Source organism: Pseudophryne corroboree, chromosome 9, assembly GCF_028390025.1.
Source record: "Pseudophryne corroboree isolate aPseCor3 chromosome 9, aPseCor3.hap2, whole genome shotgun sequence".
Taxonomy (NCBI): domain Eukaryota; kingdom Metazoa; phylum Chordata; class Amphibia; order Anura; family Myobatrachidae; genus Pseudophryne; species Pseudophryne corroboree.
Genome location: NC_086452.1, coordinates 457,755,215 through 457,773,320, shown reverse-complemented (window position 1 = coordinate 457,773,320; position 18,106 = coordinate 457,755,215). Strand labels below are relative to the sequence as shown.

Below are 18,106 nucleotides of genomic sequence, written 5' to 3'. Positions count from 1 at the left end.
CCCCTTTACCATCTGAGTACCGGGTCCGATCCGTGATGTTTAACCCGGCTGCAACCCGTGTCGGCCCCGCCGCTTCCACTGCACTTCGACACGCGTTATTCCCGGGTCAGATCTGTTTCCACTTAACCCAGGTAAGCTCTGTAAAAGCCTACTGATGTCACTCGTTACTCGGGTCTGAAACACGGGTAATGACCGTTTCCACTGCACAATTACCCGGGTCATTACCATGTTAAACTCAGGTATCTATCCGGGTAGGATTCCAGGGTCACGGAACCCGCGATGAGTCGTTTCCACTTCCTAAAAACCTGCGTTGATGCGCGCCCCCGGGCAAAAACACAGGTAAATTTAGCTAGTGGAAAAGGGCTATTATTCAGACCTGATCGCAGCAGCAAATTTGTTAGCTAATGGACAAAACCATGGGGGTCATTCAGAGTTGATCGCTAGCTGCATTTGTTCGCAGCGCAGCGATCAGGCTAAAAAACGGTAGTTCTGCGTATGCAGCGCAATGCGCACACTCGACGTATGGGCACAACGAATGATGTCGTTTTGCACAGGGTCTAGCGATGCATTTCAGTTGCACTGCTTGCCGCAGAGTGATGAAGTGAAGAGGGCGTTTCTGGGTGGCAACTGACCGTTTCAGGGAGTGTTCGGAAAAATGCAGGCGTGCCAGGAAAAACGCAGGCGTGGCTGGGCGAACGCAGGGTGTGTTTGTGACGTCAAAACAGGAACTGAACAGTCTGAAGTGATCGCAAGCGCTGAGTAGGTCTGGAGCTACTCTGACACTGCACAAAAAAATATTGTAGCCGCTCTGCGATCCTTTCGTTCGCACTTCTGCTAAGCTAAAATACACTCCCAGTGGGCGGCGGCATAGCGTTTGCACGGCTGCTAAAAACTGCTCAACTCCCCCCCCGCCCCATGTGCACTGTAGGTGTAGGTGTGGCAGATATAACATGTGCAGAGAGAGGCAAGTTGGATCCATTTTTCCTGCAATCTGGCCGGGAGCCCTGCAATTGCGATTTGCTACTTGAGTGTATTTTTTACATGTGATTTATCTCATGCAATCTAACGTTATTAAACCTATTTCTGTGTGATTGAGACAAATATAACGTGCAGCACGTGTGATCTGCGATTGCAATGGGAGACACACAGGAGCGCGCCTCGCAATCGCACGAAAAGGACATGCCATGTGACACTTTTTACGCAATCCGTCTCAGCAATTCATCTCAACCGCATAAAAACAGGCCATATCGCACTAGTGGATGGGGGCCTTTAGGTTTGGGTGGGTTATATTGTTTCTGTGCAGGGTAAAAACTGGCTGCTTTATTTTTACACTGCAATTTAGATTTCAGTTTGAACACACCCCACCCAAACCTAACTCTCTCTGCACATGTTACATCTGCCGCACCTGCACTGCACATGGTTTTGTCCATTAGCTAACAAATTTGCTGCTGCGATCAACTCAGAATTAGGCCCATGGTACAATCAGTGAAGGGGGAAGTAATTTATGGTCATAGAATATAAGGAGGAAAAGTAACAAATAATTTAAGAGGCATAAATCAGGATTGAGAACATAGTGCTATTTAATTGTGTGAGGGAGGGGGGGCCCTAAATTGGTATCTTGCTTATGGCCCCGTGAGGTCTGAATCCACCTCTGGTTACACTGGTGCAGATGATGCAGCGCTGGTTACACGGGCGTACCTCCCAACTGTCCCAATTTCAGCGGGACAGTACCGCTATACGGACACTGTCCCGCTGTCCCTCAAGGGGCAGTTGGGGGAAGCTTTGATCACCCGCTCAGCAAAGCAGCCGGTGATCACTGAATAGATGCCGTGCGCACAGCATCTATTCAATGCTGGGAGGGGAGCGCTGGGCATGCCCGCAAAATGCCAAAAATGTGTCCATGATGCTCGGCTGAGGCCAAGCCCCTCCTGCACTAAACCACACCCCCTTTTTGAGTCGCGCCCGGCTTCGCAGCGCAGGAGTCTCTCTTCCTCCCTCATCAAAGTTGGGAGGTATGCACTGCTGTAGATGATGCAATGAGGGGCAGCGCTGGTTACACTGGTACAGATGATGCAGTGAGGGGCAGCGCTGGTTACACTGGTGCAGATGATGCAGTGAGGGGCAGCGCTGGTCACACAGGTGCAGATGATGCAGTGAGGGGCAGCGCTGGTTACACAGGTGCAGATGATGCAGTGAGGGGCAGCGCTGGTTACACAGGTGCAGATGCAGTGAGGGGCAGCGCTGGTTACACAGGTGCAGATGATGTAGTGAGAGGCAGCGCTGGTTACACTGGAACAGATGATGCAGTGAGGGGCAGCACTGGTTACACTGGTGCAGATGATGCAGTGAGGGGCAGCGCTGGTTACACTGGTGCAGATGATGCAGTGAGGGGCAGCGCTGGTTACACAGGTGCAGATGCAGTGAGGGGCAGCGCTGGTTACACAGGTGCAGATGATGCAGTGAGAGGCAGCGCTGGTTACACTGGAACAGATGATGCAGTGAGGGGCAGCACTGGTTACACTGGAACAGATGATGCAGTGAGGGGCAGTGCTGGTTACACTGGAACAGATGATGCAGTGAGGGGCAGCGCTGGTTACACTGGTGCAGATGATGCAGTGAGAGGCAGTGCTGGTCACACAGGTGCAGATGATGCAGTGAGGGGCAGCGCTGGTTACACTGGAACAGATGATGCAGTGAGGGGCAGCGCTGGTCACACAGGTGCAGATGATGCAGTGAGGGGCAGCGCTGGTCACACAGGTGCAGATGATGCAGTGAGAGGCAGCGCTGGTTACACTGGTGCAGATGATGCAGTGAGGGGCAGCACTGGAACAGATGATGCAGTGAGGGGCAGCACTGGTTACACTGGTACAGATGGTGCAGTGAGGGGCAGCGCTGGTTACACTGGTGCAGATGATGCAGTGAGGAGCAGCACTGGTTACACTGGTGCAGTAAGGGGCAGAGCTGGTTACACTGGTGCAGTAAGGGGCAGCGCTGGTTACACTGGTGCAGTAAGGGGCAGTGCTGGTTACACTGGAACAGATGATGCAGTGAGGGGCAGCGCTGGTTACACTGGTGCAGATGATGCAGTAAGAGGCAGTGCTGGTCACACAGGTGCAGATGATGCAGTGAGGGGCAGCGCTGGTTACACAGGTGCAGATGATGCAGTGAGGGGCAGCGCTGGTTACACTGGAACAGATGATGCAGTGAGTGGCAGCGCTGGTTACACTGGAACAGATGATGCAGTGAGGGGCAGCGCTGGTTACACTGGTACAGATGATGCAGTGAGGAGCAGCGCTGGTTACACTGGTACAGATGGTGCAGTAAGGGGCAGAGCTGGTTACACTGGTGCAGTAAGGGGCAGAGCTGGTTACACTGGTGCAGTAAGGGGCAGAGCTGGTTACACTGGTGCAGTAAGGGGCAGAGCTGGTTACACTGGTGCAGTAAGGGGCAGAGCTGGTTACACTGGTGCAGTAAGGGGCAGAGCTGGTTACACTGGTGCAGTAAGGGGCAGAGCTGGTTACACTGGTGCAGTAAGGGGCAGAGCTGGTTACACTGGTGCAGTAAGGGGCAGAGCTGGTTACACTGGTGCAGCAAGGGGCAGAGCTGGTTACACTGGTGCAGCAAGGGGCAGAGCTGGTTACACTGGTGCAGCAAGGGGCAGAGCTGGTTGCACTGGTGCAGCAAGGGGCAGAGCTGGTTGCACTGGTGCAGTAAGGGGCAGAGCTGGTTACAATGGTGCAGTAAGGGGCAGAGCTGGTTACAATGGTGCAGTAAGGGGCAGAGCTGGTTACACTGGTGCAGTAAGGGGCAGAGCTGGTTACACTGGTGCAGTAAGGGGCAGAGCTGGTTACACTGGTGCAGTAAGGGGCAGAGCTGGTTACACTGGTGCAGTAAGGGGCAGAGCTGGTTACACTGGTGCAGTAAGGGGCAGAGCTGGTTACACTGGTGCAGTAAGGGGCAGCGCTGGTTACACTGGTGCAGTAAGGGGCAGCGCTGGTTACACTGGTGCAGTAAGGGGCAGCGCTGGTTACACTGGTGCAGTAAGGGGCAGCGCTGGTTACACTGGTGCAGTAAGGGGCAGCGCTGGTTACACTGGTGCAGTAAGGGGCAGCGCTGGTTACACTGGTGCAGTAAGGGGCAGCGCTGGTTACACTGGTGCAGTAAGGGGCTGCGCTGGTTACACTGGTGCAGTAAAGGGGCAGCGCTGGTTATACTAGTGCAGTGAGGAGCAGCACTGGTTACACTGGTGCAGATGATGCAGTGAGGGGCAGCGCTGGTTACACTGGTGCAGATGGTGCAGTTAGGGGCAGCGCTGGTTACACTGGTGCAGTGCTGGTTACACTGGTGCAGTGCTGGTTACACTGGTGCAGAGGCAGTACAATGTTCTCCTAGTGCAGCACAATTATGCAGACATGGGCAGCACCGATGGATAATGTTACAGTCTGTGGGTGAAGCGCGGCGCTGTTACACATCTATAGCAGCTGCTGTATTACATACATGTGTGATAGCTGACTGGTGGTAACAGGTGTCTGATGTAAGTGAACTCTGAGGCGCGTTTGGGGGGGGGGGGGGGGGCGGGGGGGTCTCTCTTATCTAACATTATGCCCCCATCGCTGTCCTAATGAACTACACACAGGCACCAACACTGAGAATAGTTTCTTTTTTTTTTTTAAACACATTTTATTGAGTGGATCATGAAATAGGTACAATGATAACATAACAGAGCACCCGAACATTTTGGGTGCTTAAAATACAAATGTAGGTACAGTAAATTGTTGCTACAACAGCATGGATCCTTTTTTTTTTTGTTTTTGTGTTTTCCCGTGTTTAGAGATTCAAGTTAGAGCATAAAAAGTGGGAAACTCTCGGCAACGGAGTGGCCTTCCGTCAAGAGAGTCAGCAAAGGAAATGAAAAAAAGAGAGTGCTCGGAGAGCGATCAGAAGGGGACAGAAAAGCATAGGAGGCTGGGCACCTCCGGTTGAAGAAAAGAGGGGGGGGGGGGGGGAGTAGAGAGAGGGCAAAGAGGTGGAGGGGTAGCCTTCGGGGGCAAGAGGTGGATAGGACCTTGGCATGCCGTGTCAGATTATGAATGGGGAGGAAGCCTGTTGTAGGTTTAGCCATGGGGACCATACTTTATCGAATTGCTTCGCAGTATTGCGAATAACTGCGGTCATGTATTCCATTTTGTGGACATACCATATCCGAGAAATTATCCCCTGTATTGGTGAGGGGGTCGGGCTCTTCCAGTCTGTGGCAATTTGGCATGTCATTGCCGAGACTATATGTCGGAATAGTTTGTTTTGATGTCTGTTGAGGGTAGGAAGAGTCATGGGGAGCAAAAAGTATTGGGGGTCGGAGGGGATGGAGGTGTCGAATAAACGCGAAAGCATGGTGATGAGTTCACCCCATATTGTGTAGATTTTAGGGCAGGCCCACCATATGTGTAAGAATGAACCGATGTCCGTACAGCCCCTCCAGCATCTATCTGGAGTATCGGGGAACATAGTATGTAGACGGGAAGGGACATAGTACCATCGGTAGAGTAATTTATAAATATTTTCTTTAATTCTTACACATATGGAGCTGGAAGCCGCATTGTCCCATATATCTACCCAGTCCTCATTGTCTATAGTGAATCCCAATTCCTTTTCCCATGCCACTTCATGAGGGGCCCGGGATGTTGTGGGGAGGTCGTCCAGGAGGGTGTAGATGTCTGATATGAGGCCTTTAGTGTTGGTGCGTTTCCAGCTAATGTGTTCAAAGGGGGATAAATGTCTGTGGAGAAGGGTGGTGGTGATGGTGGAGTGGAAATGTCTAATTTGTAGATAGCGGAAGAAGTCCGATGAGGGGATTACTGTTCCTTCACGGATATCTGCGAATTGTGGGAACGTAGCTGTGGAGGTGATATCATTAACATAGAAAATACCACTCATGCGCCAAGATGTGTGCGTGGCTCTGCTCATACCTGGTGGGAAGGCTGGGTTGTTAAATAACGGAATTAGCGGGGACGGGTATGGGGCCAAACTGAACCGTCTATTTGTCAGGTCCCATGTTGCCAGGGAGCGACTTACTACAGGGTGCAATAGGGCCGCACGGGGACGCTGGTTCCGGTGAAGCCACAGTAGGGAGGATAGTGTAGCTAGGCCCGTCTCCTCCGCCTCTATCCCCACCCAGACCTTCCGCGTCCCGCCTTCGTTGCACCATTGTGCACATTGAGCGAGTTGCGCGGCATAAAAGTATTTCTTAAAATCCGGGATACCCAGACCGCCGCCTCTGGAGGGGCGTTGAAGCAGTTTAAGTCTGACTCGAGGGCGTTTGTGATTCCAAATAAAGAGGGAAGATTGGCGTTGTAGGGTCTTGAAGACGTAGGTAGGGACGTAGATCGGGAGGGTCTGAAATAAGTACAGGAGTCGGGGGAGCACGCTCATCTTGACAGAGTTAATTCTGCCTATCCATGATATAAAATAACTGGACCAGTCCACCAAGTCCTCCTTAATTGTCTGTAATAAACGGGGATAATTTGCTTGGAAAAGTTGGTGGTGATGGTGGGTCAAGTACACACCAAGGTATTTAATTTTCTTGGTTTGCCAGTTACAGGGGAGAATAGTTTGAAGTTCTTGTTTGAGAGCTGCCGGGATATAAAAGTTAAGGACCTCTGTTTTGCTCACGTTTATTTTATAACCTGAGAGCTGTGAGTATGAGCTAATCTCAGATAAAAGCGCGGGGAGAGATTGGGCTGGGTCAGTGAGGGAGATCAGGACGTCGTCGGCATATAGCGCTATCTTGTGTTCAGATAGGCCTGTGGATATTCCATGGATAGCACTGTTATTACGGATCCTTGCTGCTAGGGGCTCCATGACTAGGGCAAAGATTAAAGGGGAGAGGGGGCATCCCTGCCTGGTACCATTGGTGATCCCGAAACTGGAGGAGGAGACACCGTTAACCATAACCTGGGCCGACGGAGAGTGGTAGAGTGCTTTAATTCCCTCTAGAAAGTTTCCGGAGAATCCCATTTTGTCAAGGACTGCAAAGGCAAAAGACCACGATATGCGGTCGAAGGCCTTCTCCGCGTCAAGAGCCAAAATGAGAGAGGGAGGTTTCCGTTTTTGGATTGAGTATATTAGATCTATTGCCCTTCTAGTGTTGTCGGACGCCTGGCGTCCAGGAATGAAGCCGACCTGATCCGGGTGGACCAGGCCGGGCATCAGGGGACCCAGACGGTTAGCTAGTATTTTCGCGTATATTTTCAAGTCAACATTCAATAATGAGATTGGTCTGTAATTTAAGCAGCTAGTCGGATCTTTGTCAGGCTTTGGTATTACCACTATATCGGCCCGAGTCGTCTCCGGCAGGAAGGAGGCTCCCTCGAGGATACCGTTAAATAGGGAGGCTAGGTGTGGGGCCAGTTCCTTCGCGAAGAGTTTATAATATTGGGCTGTGAAACCGTCCGGACCCGGGGCAGCCGACGAGCGCATCGATCGTATGGCAGCTATTGTCTCCTCCTCCGAGATTCGACTATTTAGGGCTTCCAATTGATTGTCGGATAGGGTTGGGAGGGGGGTATCGGATAAATATGAGCGCACTCCCCCGGATCCGTCAGGAGACAGCAGGGGCGAGTCAGGTAAGTTATAGAGGGAGCTATAAAACAGGCGGAAATCTTCAGCCATCAATTCAGGGTCATATGTATAGGTTCCCCTTTGTGGCGAGTACAGTTTATCTATTGCACCCAACGCTTGCTTACGACGTAGTTTGTTGGCTAGTAGGGTATCTATTTTATCCATTTTGTCGTAAAAGCGTTGTTGCAACTTCCGAAGAATTGTTGCCGCGCGGGTGGATAGGAGAGTGTTGAGTTGTCCTCGGAGGGAGTCTATCTGGGTGAGTAAAGAGGGGTCGGGGGATGCTTTGTGTTTGGGTAGTAAGGTGGCTATTTCTGATTCGAGGGAGGCTATTTCCTGTGCGGCTTTTTTCTTGATTGCCGACGATTTTGCTAATAAGGTACCGCGAATCGTGGCTTTGTGGGCTTCCCAAAGGATATTAAGTGGAATATCGGGAGATATATTTTCAGTGAAGTATTGTGTAATCGCTAGTCTAGTTTCCTCTAGTGCAGAGGGGTGTTGTAGAAGCGAGTCATCAAGACGCCATTTAAATTTCCTATGAGGCGAGCGGTATATATCTATGAGGAGGTAGACCCCAGCGTGGTCCGTCCAAGTCAGTGGTGTAATGCCCGTGTCCGAGATCAGTGGCACTAGGGCAGTGGTGATGTGGATCATGTCAATCCTGGAATAGTGTTGATGTGGAGCTGAGAAGTGCGTAAAATCTTTGGTGTGGGGGTGTTGGGAACGCCAAGTGTCACAGAGACCGTGGAGTTTCATGGTGGCGGTAAGTGTGCGGGAAGCCCGAGGGAGGGTCGTCATGGAAGCATGAGGCGGAGGACCAGATCTATCCAGCAAGGGGTCTATTATGGTATTAAAGTCACCACCCATGATAATGCTTCCCTGTGCTTCTCGTGATAGGCGTTTGGAGAGAGAATCAAAAAACAAAGATTGGTCTTGGTTGGGGGCGTAGACGGAGACCAGGGTGAAAGCCTTAGAGCGGAGGGTACCCATTACCATGAGGAACCGTCCGTCTGGGTCTGTCACCGTCCTGGAGTGAATAAACGGGATATTACGGTGAACTAAGATGGCCACACCCCGTTTTTTGCAGTCTGCTGAGGCAAAGTAGGACTGGGAGAACCATTTGCCCGTAAGCCGAGTGTGGGGACCGGTGAGATGTGTTTCCTGCAGGAATGCTATGTCAACTTTCTCACGTCTGCAAGCACTCAGGAACACGGTACGCTTCCTAGGGGAATTCAGGCCATTTACATTGACCGAGAATATTTTAAGAGACATGATTATTTACGTGGGGGAGTACGGCATATTGCCAGGTATGGTCCAGCGAGGTACAATTTGTGCCAGGCAAAGGCCACCCCTCCAGGCCAAGCAAGAGAAGGAGCAGGAAAGTCAAGCAGAGGCCACAAGAAAAGAGAGAAAAGAAAGAACATAGAAAAGAAGAAGAAGAAGTACCCCAAACGGGGAAACATCCCTGAGGTTGTGGGTCCCATTTAGGGGCCGCTAGGAAAAAGCATCGAGTTAGTAACATTATAAACAACAGTAAGGGATTGTAGGGGGGTAACTGAGCTACCATGTGGGAGGGTGAGCGTCACCCGGGCCATGAAGGCTGGGAATGGCTATGACCTTTTTACATTTATAGCAAACATAATATAATATAGGACATTGAGAACTGTGTCCATACAACAAAAATGCAAGCATGAAAACAAAAAAGAGAGAGAAAAAAATAAAAATTGGGGAGGGAGAAAGAAGGGAAGGGGAGGAGGGGGGTTGGAAGAAAGGGAGGGAGGAGGGGGGGGGATTCAAACAGTTATAACTTGTTTATAACAGCATTAACCAAGGATAGTTACGATACTGGTAGTTGAACTGAGGTCGAATCTTCCACTGTTCACACTCGTTTCGAGTCGTGGAGAAGTTGCACCGACAGTTCATGCACTATACACATCGGGGGGTTTCCCCAGGTCAGGGAGGGTCCTTGTCCACATTGCGCTGTCGGGTCACCCGTGTCCAGTCGGGAAGAGGGGACTGAGGATGTGGCGGTTGGGATGATGAGGCCGCCATGTCTTCTACTGCTGATGTTGGGAGGAGATCTAGCTTTGCCAGCAGTTCCTGTCCTTGGGGTAAGGTCTTGACCGAGTGAACAGAGTTATTGACCGAAACATGTAAGTGGAAGGGGAATCCCCATCTGTATCTGATCTGGTGTTGTCGTAGGATCCGGGTGACCGGTTGGAGGTCTCGCCGTTTTTGGATGGTGGAGGGTGCAAGATCCTGAAAGATCTGCAGCTGTGTGCCTTTAAACAGGATCTCCGATGTGTCTCGAACGGAGGACATGATTTTCTCCTTCGAACGGAAATAATGGAAACGGACAATAACATCCCTGGGCGGTTGGGCGGGAGATGGTTTTGCCCGGAGTGCTCTATGTGCCCTGTCGCAAAGGCATTCTTCGACTGTGAGGTCTGGTACCAAGTGTATGAAGAATTCTCTCAAGAATGTTGGTAGTGATGGGCCGAGGACCGTTTCTGGAACGCCACGTATGCGCAGATTATTTCTACGCGAGCGATTTTCTTGGTCCTCTTGTCGCTCCTTGAGGGACTCCATTTCCTCGTGCAATCTAGCGAGTTCACTGTCAATGCGGTGTTGGGAGCGGCAGAGATCGTCCGTCTTTGTTTCCAGTGCATCCGTCCGGTTACCGAGATCTGTAAGGTCCGATTTAAATTCGGCTATAGCGTTCGAGAGTTCTTGCTTGAACGCGGACTGCACTCCCTCCAATAGGCTCGACATAACCGCCTGTATCTGGGGATCGATACCCACTTCCGACGAACATGGAGAGGGGGGGGAGCTTGCGGCCATGGTGGGGTTCTGTGAGCCCTTGGACTTTGAGCCAAAGAAGTTAGTCGGAGCTTGCGATGCTTTTTTGTTTTTGGACATAGTGGCTTATATCCATAAGAGGTAGGGTAGGAGTGGGGGTAAAAAAGAAAAAGGAAGGAAAAATTATTGCTGGGGGGACACAGGCCCGAGTCCGTTTAATGAACAGGTAATCCGGTCAGATCCGATCCTCCAACCGCGGAGCTGGGGGGGTAGGGTGCCAGAGTATTATATATGGGGTCTGATCATTTGGCTATGGCACATGTAGTATTTTATTATTTTGCGTTAAATCATCTTGAGAGTCATCTTAAGGATAGGTCTGGGATGTGCGGATCCGAATATCATAACGCTGAGGCCATGACTCTTCCAGGCGCCAACTCCGACGTCGGGGCAGATCGCGGTTCGATCCCCTATTCAGTGGCCCGGGCGCACTTGGGTGGTATTAAAGCACTTCCATAGCCTTCGCCGATACTGGCGGTAGTGTAAATAGAATCTGTACTCCTGCGGGGGTGAGGAGTGTGTGGTATAGTGCGGGTTATCTTTACCCTGGCTGAGTGCCAGAAAGTAAAATGGTGACTCTGGGTTCCTGTCGTGGGCTTCTATGGAGCAGGGGTGCAAATGAGAAATGAGTGCTGTGGCAGCAGCAGGCACTCACAATATTCCAGGATGGTTGGGTGCTAAAGGTAATGCAGCCTTTTTGGATGTGCTGTAGAGATTCCTAGAGCTGCAGGTGTGCTCAGCCTTCTCCAGCTAAATCTCCAGGAATCCAAGATGGCCACCGCAGCACTTATAGGGCTGCTCCTTTCCCCTCTTTTATCCCTTGTGGGGCTGCTTGTGGCACAGAGGCTCTTTGGAGGTGCTTAAGAGTGTCCAGCCTCGCATGTGGGGGTGATCCGGGGTGTCGGGGAGCCCGTCGCGGCCGCGTTCCGATCCCGGAGCTCACGGCCGGGTCTTCCCCGAACTCGAGGTCCCGGCTTCTGGGCGCGTGTTAGGCCGCGGCGGCCGGAGGTAGCAGGGGGGCCGCAGGCCCGCTTCAGCTGCTGCACAGCTCCGCCGGAGGGGTCCGCAGGAGGGATGAGGCCACCACAAGCCGCTGCCAACGGTCCGGAGGGGAGGAGATGAGGGTCCCAAGTCCCGCGAGTAGCTCCGGAGCCCGGCCCCGCGAGGCGGCGAAATCGAGGCCCCGGTTTCACAGGAGGGGGAAGGCCACAATCCGCAAGGGCAGCCAAGGCCGCCCTCCGACTCCGCAGCACGCTTCCCCTGGTCGGGTTGATGTAGGCAGAGGCAGTGGGGTAAGTGCAGGGGGCACCAGGATACTAAATAGAGTTGTTTTTTTTATTTATGTTGGCCAGTTTGCAGGAGCTCCTAGGGAGTGCTTCCTCTCCCATTGCCAGCCAGGCCACGCCCCAGTGCGGGTGATTTTCAATTGGGAGAGTCGTCTTCTCGGGTCTCCTTTAACAGGAGCTCTAGCAGTGGCACAACTTCTCCCTTCTACGTCCAGGCCACGTCCCGGAGCTGGCTGAGAATAGTTTCATTGACACTTTCTAAGCAGTTACTGACACAAAACTGAACGCCCAATACCAAATGTGTACACGAAACGTTACAAGCAATTCACCAGTGCCAGCAGTGAGGCAGCCCCCCTCCATCCACCTGGAGGCAGGATCACCCCCCCCCCCCTCCTCCCCCCTTACCCCCCTCCCCACCTGGCAGCTTCCCCCCTTCCTACTACAGAAGGTCACTATACCATTAACACTTTATTTTCTGCATGTACGGGAGTTTTCCTTGAATGAAATGTACTGAAACGTCATACACTGAGCAGCAGAGATCACACACGTCAGTAACATAGGAGAGATCAGAGGCAATACTGGCTTTACCCGCCAGCAAATGCCAGCTAAGGCTTAGTTCTGACATGGCTAGAGGGCTACAGGATGCCTAAGCCTACCAAGAATCTGTCTGACAAGGTCTGCTGACACTTGTAGTTCCACTGCATCTGGAGAGCCACGAGTCAAGACTGCTCTTACATTTCATTATTACACAATCACCTCTTCATTTAGCCACTCTGTTGTTTAAAGATTTCCCAGTATACAGCATGTACAGTAACAGACTCCCAATATGAGAGAGAGAGAGAGAGAGAGAGAGAGAGAGAGAGAGAGAGAGAGAGAGAGAGAGAGAGAGAGAGAGAGAGAGAGAGAGAGAGAGAGAGAGAGCGCATCACAAAGCAGCGGATTATAATTCCCACCGGTCTTGTGTTGGTTTTACAGTCCGCAACAGAACCGCAGAGAAAGCAGACGTTTAGGATGGATTAGAGTTAGATACCAAATCACCATCGATGTGTTAGACCATACAAGAATGCCCCAGACTTATGAAGCTGTGTTTTTTTTGTTTAGAAAACTGCCATAAGTCAATGTTATATGAACTCACCCAAACAACAGACCTGTGGCAGGTGAGTCTGGGTGAAGCACCGCAAAGATCACTATGGGGGTAATTCAGACCTGATCGCACCAGCAAATTTGTTAGCAGTTGGGCAAAACCATGTGCGCTGCAGGTGGGGCAGATGTAACATGTGCAGAGAGAGTTAGATTTGGGTGGGTTATATTGTTTCTGTGCAGGGTAAATACTGGCTGCTTTATTTTTAAACTGCAATTTAGATTTCAGTTTGAACACACCCCACTCAAATCTAACTCTCTCTGCACATGTTACATCTACCCCACCTGTAGTGCAGCATGGTTGTGCCCAAATATGCTGCTGCGATCAACTCTGAATTAGGCCCCATGACCGGCTGCATTCGCTTTAAAAGTATAGAAATCGTTCAAATGTAAAAAAAAATAAAAAAAAAAATGTGCACCCTCCCCCCCCACCCTCAAGCAATCAGCGTATCATCATTCGTGTCTTTAACATCCGGGCATGCTGGCACTTGTGGATCTACACGTGCCATCATGCTGGGCAAGGCTTGCCTGGACTTGTAGGACACCCTAAAGAACAATCAATAGAAACCCCTGTCAGACAGAACACGCCGCAGCCAGGTTGTCATTTAGCGACTGCCAGGGATCGATAGCAGAATTCTGTTTAGACTCCAAAAATACTGCTTAACGAAAACTCCCGATTAGACCTTGAAACCGCTGTCAATCTGCAGCTTTCCGGAAGATTCTGACTAATACTGAATCTGCAGCTTATTAAATATAGCCCAGGGTTAGGAGCGAGAGCAGTAGAGAGCATGCCAAAGAGAGTGCAAATGAGAGACAGGGCATGCGTGCGCAATAGAGAGAAAGTGTGCGTAACAACATGAGAGACAGAGCGCAAACGAGAGAGAGCGTGTGAGAAAAGGGGGTGCAAGTGAGAGAGAGCGCACAAGTCACTCTCCTTTTTAGACCTACTACACATTGTATCATTTTATGCGCTCATTTGTGCGGCACTTTCGGCTATTGCCTCACAATAAAACAAGGAAACGTTATAGTATACAGTGTATGTAGTTCTTTCATAAACTGCTGTCTGACTGAATCTGCTCCTCACTGTGTATTTTCATAAGAAAGCTCAGGAAAAAAAATTCAAAAAGGAACCGGAAGACACCACAGTATGCGGACTAGGAATATCTGCAAGTCAGCGGGTAGGCCCCTGGGATAAGTTAGTCCAGGTTTTAAGGATAGCCATGCTTGAACACAGGTGACTTATTTAATACGTGCGAACAAACAGTGGCAGTTGCTCTATCATTCCTGGAGATAATTATATATCAGGTGCTAGAAAGGGGGTGGGGTCACAGACAAACAGCAGAGAGGGTGGGGGGGGGGGGTTGCTTTTCCCCCCACTGGTATCCCCCCAGCACACTAAAAAATTACCTGTAACCATACCTGAACCTATCTGGTAATAGAATTTCAGAGAATTGGTCGCATACGTTTGCAAAGACATGTTTAGCTGCTGAGCCGTGCCAAGGCTTCTCCGATATCCGATAAGTTAGCTCTCTGTATGCGTTTTGGTAATAGCCTTTATCATGAGGCCTTACTGTAGACAAATCACATGGCCCTATGTGGGCCCTGCTATTATGTAGTGTTAGGACTGCTGATATCGGAGAAGCCTTGGCGCGACCCAGCAGCTAAACATGTTTTTGCAAACGCATGCGACCAATTCTCTGAAATTCTATAACCAGTTAGGTTCAGGTATGTTTACAGGTAACTTTTTTTTAGTGTGGTGGGGGGATACCGGGGGGGGAGGGGGGGGAAGCACCCCTCCCTCTCTAACTTATTTAATACCTCAGTCAGTTTGATTTAACCATCTGGACTCGAGCATGGATTTCCTTATCACCGGAGTTTTTGGAACTTCTGTGTTAGAGGCAGAGCGTACCCCTGTAACCTTACTAGTGGAGCAGGATTCATGTCATTAAATAGATTTGCAAAGCTGCAATTGAGTGTCGAAGTCAGAAAAATGTCTCAATGCACACTGCCATATTTGCACCGCACACTGGTCCGTGCTGCGCATGCGTATGCTCTCCCGTGGAAGCGCATACCCGCAATAGCGTGCACTCGCACGCGCAGTATGCGCATTTACGGTAGAGTTTATGTGATCGTAGCGTGCGACTCATTCGTTACAAAAGTTCACAATTAATGTCGTTTATAGATCATGTTCCCCTCAATAGTTTCTGTAAGTTTGGTTTAGATAGAATGTCCCTGAGCGGAGGAGTCCCTCTTTGTATTGCACGAAGGGTCTAACAGGAGTCATACAGCAGTATTTGGTACCCATCGGAAGAGTATTTAATTAGCAATATTCCGGTGTTGGTTTGGAGCGTATTAATCGCTCGTGCGAATAGTTATGAACATAAGAAGTTTATGTCCATTTCTATTATTTACCCATACTCAGGTATGCGGCGGGAAACCCAGTTTCCCACCCACCTGAGCCGTTTAAACTCAGCACAGCCCACCTGTATGAATCAACCTATGACCTTTGGTTACAGTACAGGGCCGAATTCCTGTGTCCAATAAACTGAAGGATTGTAGGACCAGGAGATTGCATTGTGTGTGGGGCATAAATAGGCAGGCCGACCACATCCAGCTCACTCTCTCATCAACGGTTATCTGCTGATAATCGGGAGCTGGATATCGAGGCGCAGGCGATCATACCCTTTGTGCGTAAGTTCTCTCCGTAATCATTGTCTTTCTGTGAGCCAATTCCTCTCTCTCCCTCTGTGTCTATTTCTCTCTCTCTATTTTCTCTTTTCTCTCGTAACTCCCCTAGACTAAACTTTATAGTATTGTATTGTATTGTGTTAGGCCAGGATAGTATTGTAGTTTATCCCTTAGTTAGGTGTTTGGTTAGGAAGTCTTTGTTATATTGTAGTGTATCATTTGTACTGTGTTACTCTTTTACAAGTATACTAGATATAATACAGATAATAGGCTTTGGAACCCTAAAAACAGTATCTGTGTATTTACTATAGTGTTAAGTGTTCACTTGAGCGTCGGTGACGCTCAAACAGCTTTGTAGGTAGTCAGGCTACACAAAGTTGCATTTACACCCTGTACTCACATTAAAGGTATTCTGTGTGTTTCGTCGGTATAAGGTTTAATATCAAGGTATAGTGTTGTGAGCGTCTGCATCGCTGGTGACCTCCTCGTGGTCTCGAGTGTATGCTACGCCATAGCGAATCATTCCCCTAGACATAACCAATAACGTGTCCTGTGATCGCTGGGCCGTGAGCGAACGTGACGCTTGAGCGTCTCGCCTACGGCTGAGCGATCGTTACGCAAATAGCGTACCATTACGGTATTTCTTAAGTAAACAGCGTACAGTGTTCTTAGCTTCATAAGGGTTGTTTATACGACATAGGAATTTAGCATTGTCAATTGGGGACTCGTCCGATCCTTTTCACATCTGCACTAGGTAGATCAGCAGACATTATCCCCCAGCAAAAGGGTGGGAGGTTGTCTCGCAGTTGCTGACGGGATAAGCGTCTGCTTCACTTAGGTAAAGAGTGCTGAAGGAATCCGGTAACCGGAAGTAAGAACAAAACGCTTGTCTTTTAAAAAACTGTTTATTTGTCTTTTGTCTTGCGTACGCACGCATATATCTGCATTTCTGTTCCATTTTTCGTATATCACTATTCCTGTTTGCCAAATTTTATAGTTGATAGAAAGTGCTAAAAGGAGATTTGCTGTTATTTAATAAATAGAGGTAATAGTTAAAGAATAGAACAACACACGGCTTGTCCGAGAGACGAGGCAGCCAGTGTGCAGTGTGGATTGCGGTAGATGATCAGGGATCATCTACATTGATAAAATATATATTGTGTTACGGTGGATCCTTTGCATTGCGTACACGTGTCGCTAACAAAGACTAGCGTACGCAATCCGAAAGGCAGACGCACGCAGCGTACATTACGCAACGTAGCGTCTGGTTACGCCCACGTAGCTCAAGTTGTGATAAAGTTGAATTAGCGCAAAAGCGATAAGTAGCGCAAAAGCGATAAGTGGCGCAAAGGCGATAAGTAACGCACAGCGGTAGATAACGCGACGCGGTAAATAACGCAAATCTATTTTTGGAAAATCTGAAATTTAGTTTAACAGATCCTGCTCCTAATTGGTAACACTCTTGGCCTGAAGACAATTTCTGCGCAGAAATAGAGATAGAAACAAAAGTGTACATGTGTTGAGTGAGTGTGTTTTGTATACAAAAGTTTATATAACTTTAAGGTGGAACCAAAAGGAAAGTCGGGTACTCGTTAAGGAACATACGTGTAAGTGACATATACGGTGGCCAGGGAGGCATCTCTGGTTAAATAATATTTGAGCATTAGAGTATAGCGGACCATAAGGTAACAAGACCAGGAGGTCATAAGGTAACAAGACCAGGAGGTCATAAGGAACAAGACCAGGAGGTCATAAGGTAAAAAGGTCCGCTATAAAAGTCCAGTGGCACAACGCCTGGGGTGTTGGTGCAGAACCCATATAGGCCATTAAGCTCTGGCTGAAGGAATTCGCAGCCGAAATTTTCGATTCCACTGGTCGCTCCGCACATAAGATTAGTTGCTTATGTGCTGAACGATTGTACCGCACGTAATTGTGTGCATTAGTAAACCTGACCGGTACTATTTGTGTACGAAGGTCATAAACGCTATTTGTACATTCTGACGTGATTTGTGTAATTTTTTATTTTTGGAAGGGAAGTTCGCTGGTCACTCAGGAACTATCTAACAACCCCAACGTTTACTGGAAAGAGTAAGTGTCCTGCGGGTATCCCTCATATGTTCCAGTAAACTGAAGGTTCCATAGGGGCCCTGTATCGAGTACGCCAGCACCACGTCGGTGTGATCAGGTCGTATTGGTCGAGGTGGGCGAGTGAGTGGGGTACTCGGTAAACCGCCACCGCCGGCCTACTGCGGAGTAATTTGGTTGTCTGTAAAGGCTTGCTGAAAACCTTGATACAGAAAATCCAAGGAGGACTAAGCAACACCTACAGACGATGGGGGCCAGTTGCTCAGGTAGGGGGCGATCAACCCTGGTTCAGGTTGATTCTGTGAACCGACCAGTTGGGTCGGCACGATATGTAATGTGTGAAAAATATGGAATTCACACCGAATCTTTATGTGATGAATGGGAGAGAATGACTGTTCAAGACAGAGACAAGTTCCCAAGAATAGGTAGCTTCA

General features: G+C 49.6%; 1 protein-coding gene across 7 annotated transcripts in view; it reads right to left on the bottom strand.

Annotated features, from left to right (window-relative positions):
* GRIP2 (glutamate receptor interacting protein 2) overlaps positions 1-18,106 on the bottom strand; it is a 594,020-nt gene that overhangs the window by 113,641 nt on the left and 462,273 nt on the right. The window lies entirely within an intron of this gene.